Source organism: Schistocerca nitens, chromosome 3 (assembly GCF_023898315.1).
Source record: "Schistocerca nitens isolate TAMUIC-IGC-003100 chromosome 3, iqSchNite1.1, whole genome shotgun sequence".
NCBI lineage: Eukaryota > Metazoa > Arthropoda > Insecta > Orthoptera > Acrididae > Schistocerca > Schistocerca nitens.
The window spans coordinates 725,092,522-725,098,578 of NC_064616.1; positions in this window are offsets into that span (position 1 = coordinate 725,092,522).

A 6,057-nucleotide genomic window follows, 5' to 3' on the forward strand; every position below is an offset into this window, starting at 1 on the left:
ACAACCACTTAAGTGCTGCATGGTTAGTAGTCACCTTGAAACGTCGCCCATACAAATAACACTGGAAATAGGTTATTCCGAAAATTAATGCCAATAACTCCTTCTCGGTTGTTGAGTAATTTTTTTCTGCATTGTTTAGCTGTCTGGAATCAAATGCTATCGGGTGTTCCTGCCCATCTATTTCCTCAGATAATACAATACCCAAAGAAAAATTGCTAGAGTCACAAGATAATATAAACTGTTTACTAAAATCTGGAAAAGCCAAACCTGGACTAGATGTTAACAAATTTTTTAACTTATGAAAAGCCTCTTCGCTTTCTGCTGACCAGTGAAATTTTGCTCCCTTCTTCAACAACTGTGTGAGAGGCCTTGCAATTTCCGAAAATTTTGGAATATACCTCCTGTAAAACTTGGCAAAACCTAAATAAGAGTGCCGGCCGGGCTGGCCAGGTGGTTCTAGTCGCTACAGTCTGGAACTGTGCGACTGCTATGGTCGCAGGTTCGAATCCTGCGTCGGGCATGGATGTGTGTGGTGTCCTTAGGTTAGTTAGGTTTAAGTAGTTCTAAGTTCCAGGGCACTGATGACCTCAGAAGTTAAGTCCCTTAGTGCTCAGAGCCATTTGGACCTAAATAAGACTGCAACTCTTTTACTTTTGTAGGTGTCGGAAAATTTATTACCGTCTCTACGAGTTTTGGATCCATGCGGACACCCTCCTGTCCTATAATGTGACCTAAAAAACGGACTTCTTGCAACAAAAAATGACATTTTTCCATATGAAGACAAAACTGCGCTGCTTTCAGACGATCGGAAACTTCGCGCAAACAGCGCACATGTTCTTGCACGTCCTTTGAGAAAACATTTATGTCGCCCAAATATACCATACACTGATTAGGTTTCAGCCCTCGTAACACATAACACGCTATATAGTAACTGTTGGAAGGCTGCCGGAGCATTTTTGAGTCAGAAAGGCATTCGCCGATACTGAAAATGACCTGAAGATGTTGAAAAAGCTGTCTTCGGTCGGTCTTCTGGGGCGATCTTTAACTGGTGGTACCTGTTTCGAACATCCAGTGTCATGAAGTACCGACACTGACCCAAATTATCCAGAGTTTCAGTGATATTAGGCATTGGGTATGCATCCGATACAGTTTTTTGATTCAGGAAACGGTAATCACAACAAAAACGATATGCATTGCCCCCATCGGATGTTTTTTTACCCACTATTACGACAGGAGCGGACTAGGGACTACGACTGGTTTCTACTATCCCATCCCTAACCTGTTGATTAACAAATTCTTCCATGACAGGCTGTAAACTTTTTGGAACACGATATGGACGTTTATACACCAGTGCTTCATTCCCAGTGGGGGTGTAATGCTGAACTAACAGTGTGGCGGGCAGTGGACCATGAGATTTAAATAACTCTTTATTTCTGTCAAAAGGTTCTCCATGACTTCTCTGTCTTGCCCTTCTAAATGTGCTACTTTATCCGTCAGTACGGACCAGCTGACAGACTCTCCCGACATTGTGTAATCTGCTGCAAAATACCTTATCCAGTTCATCTTCCCCTATTATCTCCAGATTCACTATTTCGGTACCCCGTGCTAACGGCACCTCTTCAAGGCCAAAATTATCAATACTGACAGGCACAACCTTTTTGCCTTCTATCTCCCGCACGTAGGACACGCTACAGCGCGTAAAACACTTCACTGTTTCCAGTGGCTCATTCTCAGACAAAGGTTCAGCAACACACAACGAATTTACCACCACGCTAGCTCCAACATCTGCCCAGATTATTTTCCCTGTACCCTTCGGTATAATATCCCGCGAGTTAACCCTAAGGGACCTTGTACGCAGTTTAGGTGGCCCACCCGGCGTCTGGACGGTTCCTTGCGACAGTAATGGTTTTTCGCCCACAGAACGTAGGCGAAATTGTATTCCGTCCAGTTCTACTGTGCGCCATTCCAGGTTAACTTTTGCGTGATGCGCAACCAGGAAATCCAGTCCGAGTATGACATCATAGCTGCTGCCAACAACTGGAAGAACTTCTACCTTCACCTGGAAGTTCCTCATTTCCACTCGGAAGTTTAACACCGCTGATCCAAGTGACTTCACCTGTCCCCCACCCATGCCACTTAACGCCCAGCGTGGTGGTTTTAATTCTACTTTACCGAGTACATTTCTACTCACCACGGATACCTGAGACCCAGTATCCAATAAAAAATTGCACGGTCTGCCCCTCACCAAGCCGGTCAGAAAAAAGTCTGCCACTGATTCTGCACCAGCATTAATCCTTACCAGGGGTGTTGCACAGTAGACACACCACCCCCTGCCCCATTTAACTGAGGGGGATGAGCCCCACCTTGCGGTTTCCTATCATGTTTCTGCCAGGACCCCTTGCAATTACGCTCCCGATGACCCCATTGTCTGCATTTCCTGCACTGCACTTCCTTGCAATCACGTCTAATGTGTCCCATCCGATCACATCTGAAACATTTAATTTCTGGATTAAACACTGCTTTCCTGTCCACGTCTTTCTTACTGCTTCAACTTCCTCTAACGCCACAGCGATTCCGACTGCCTCATTGAGAGTCTTAGCGAATTCCATCGTAATCTTGCGGGAGGTTTCGGGTTGTATTCCCCGAAAAAATGCGTCTCGTGCCCTCTGCTCAGCTTCCTGCGCCGGCCGGAGTGGCCGAGCAGTTCTAGGCGCTACAGTCTGGAACCGCGCGACCACTACGGTCGCAGGTTCGAATCCTGCCTCGGGCATGGATGTGTGTGATGTCCTTAGGTTAGTTAGGTTTAAGTAGTTCTAAGTTCTAGGGGACTGATGACCTCATCAGTTAAGTCCCATAGTGCTCAGAGGCATTTGAACCATTTTTCAGCTTCCTGCAGAATGGCTTCATTAACCCTATCGTAATCCGCTAGCTCATAGGTATCAACATTAATTTTTCGAATTCGATCTACATAAGCTTCTATTGATTCCCCATTCCTTTGATACATTCTATTCAATTGTTCCCGATAATATCTAGACGTATTTTTCCTCCGATACCTTTGGAGCAACCCTTTTTTGAATACCTCAAATGTCTGAGCATCCCTTAATTCTTCATGGCACGTAACATACACTCTGGCATCCCCAGTTACTTTCAACTTAGCCACACGCAAAAGTGTTTCTGTATCCCAATTTCCCAATTTAGAGGGATGACCAAAGACGCAGTGTTAGTGTAAAGAATTACTGAGTTAACAGGAAACCGTTCCTTGCTCGCTTATTTAGACCGAGCAAGCTCTATCTCTAATTCCGACACTCGCTCAAGTAGTTGCTGAATAGCCACCTCAGCTGACACAGACTGCTCCATCACTACCAGCTATCGAATCAAGAATACAGTAAGCCCAGAAAGAAGAACAGGAAGAGAAGACGGACTATGCTACAGGTTCAGACAAACCATCAAACGAAAAATTGGCACTTACTTGTCATGTTGGAGGAGTTGTTGATCCATTGTTGCCCTTCTCAGGTGCCACATATCCTCGTCGATTACCAGCCACAATTTCCTCCAAATCACCACTACTGTCACCAATTGTAACAGGTGTGTGTGATGCGCAGGTTGCCCAACTGACACCACTTGTTATAGGATGACCGGAGCGGGTGACATGGTCGAGGTTGTAGGACGTGGCTGGGTAGAAGAAGGAGGCTGTTGTTAGCTATCTTCCTCTTTATTGTTGATGCTTTCAATACATTTTCCGGTAGCTCAGTCCCACCGCTCGTGTCGTGGTGGAGACGTGCTGATGCGCGCAGCTCGGGGAACACGATGCCGTGCTCGGTTAGTGGCTGCACAGGCGGTAGGAGTTTAACAGCACGTGGCCCGGCCTTGCTCGCGTCCTGCAGACGCTGCGGCTCGTGACGACGCCGGGAGTTACCGGTGCAGCAGCGGGCAACGCCCTCCGCCCTTAGTTTCTACTGGGACACTAGCTCTCTGTACTTTGTACTACTCCACAAACTCCATTCCAACAGTATTTACAATGGTAGTGAAGAAGGAAACACGATAGTCAAAGTTCTGAATGAAGAAGAGGAAGATAGACAATACGAAAAGAAAGGGAAATAGTATTGTCAATAACTCGAGTACCTAGTGTCCGTTAAACACTTAGCATTGCATAGAGTGCAACGCCCTCTGAGGCTTCTTAGTTACTGTTATTTAATGGTTCTTCAGTACATACCTTTTTAAATCAATAATGTTTCTTAAACCCAATAATTTGTGTGACTTTACATACTCTAGTTTGTAAGCATTGGCATGAGGTTTGGCTACAATCCTAAAAGGTCCCACATATTCATCAGCAAACTTTTTCATCTCAGCCGTAAGCTTTCTTGATTTCTGGTTGGTTTTCACAAGCACTAGGTCACCGATCTGAAAACCAGATAGACTTGCCATCGCATCATGTCTCCTTTTACTCTCCAGACCCTTTCTTCTGATATTTGCTCACGCTAACTTTTTCTAATGTTCCATTGCCAATTCAGCAAGCTTAGGGGACTCTATTAGGTCAAATAAGAGGTTATTTGGTCTAATCCCACACATTAATTCTAGTGAAGGAAAACCAGTGGCTTCATGTTTTAGATGGTTAATCACTTCTTCGGAATATTCTAAGTAATTGGCCCAATCGGAATGCTTCTTGTAACAGTATGTTCTACAGAGACGGTTTAGTTCTTTCATGATCCTTTCACACATACTCCCCTGTGGAAAATAGGCAGAAATTTTTATATGTTCTATGATTCTTTTTCTTAAGCATTCTGCAAATCGCTCAGAAATAAATTGTGGCCCATTATCAGATAATATTGCTTTCAGTACACTGAAATATTACTGTATCTCATTGCTACCTATCAGAACCCCTCGGAGAGCATTAAAGATAAGCACCAGTCCTAATTGTCCACTTGTAAAGTGACCTGTTTCCAAATTACATACAAAAATAACCACTAATTCAGTATACATATAATTCGAAAACGATGCTTTGCTGATTAACATTGTTCTTGTGTGAGAAACACAGTATAAATGTGAAATTAATACTGTAACTAATCGAAAGAAATGTAGCATGTGGTCAGGATGTACCAGTAAACCTATCATTATAAAATTACTACAGAAAATTAAATAGAACATACAAATAAAGCATGTTAATTGAATCCCCGATATATGTTAGCACTAAAATTCAGGCACTAGTTGATTTGTTATAAACAAATTTAGAAATGTAATTGTTACCTGTAACATAATTAGTCAGAAAATGTTATATTAACTCGTAACTAAGTTGAAAATAGGTTCACCTTGTTCAGCATTGAGATTGTAAAATTTTAGCAATGTGTAGCTCATATTCACTTTAACTTTTAATTGTGGTTTTACATAAAATTGTAATTTTTATTGTAGGTAATTGTTAATAAAAGTATAAATAGAGGTCACGCAGGCGCCTTGGGGCACTCGTTTTTTGGCTAGGGTTGTGAGCAAATGTATTGTAGGCTCACTCGTTTGTTGATTGTTGTGAACTCTATGTCGTTTGATGTCAACTGAGGGTACATGTGATGTAACCGGTACAGTTCACCAGGCTCAGACACCAGAGTCCTGGAAATATATTGGTATTAAAACTGCACTGTACTTTGGAATTTATTTGGGAGTCTTCCGCAATGCTTTTCATAGGCTGCACAGCGACGAGACATGAATCCAGGAATTTTACAAAACCCCGAGAACTAAACAACTCTCAATGATGATAGAATTGACGTGAAAACAACAGCGCATCGACTGGGCATTTCACTCAAAACATTTCCAATGAGGAGGTGGGAAAATTTAAACATCTCAACATGGTGGAGGAACTGGGATCAAGTGGAAGACTGTGCAAAGGACGACTCGCAAGAATTCGATGTACAAGAGGCAGGAACCATAATCTTCTACGTTGCAGACTGCGCCACGGACGTCGCTAGGAACAAAAGTGATATTCTGGAATAACATCGCGAATGAATCAGATAAGTACCCCTTTTAATTGGTTTTATTTCAGTCGCAGACAGTGTCCTACAATTTTCTGTT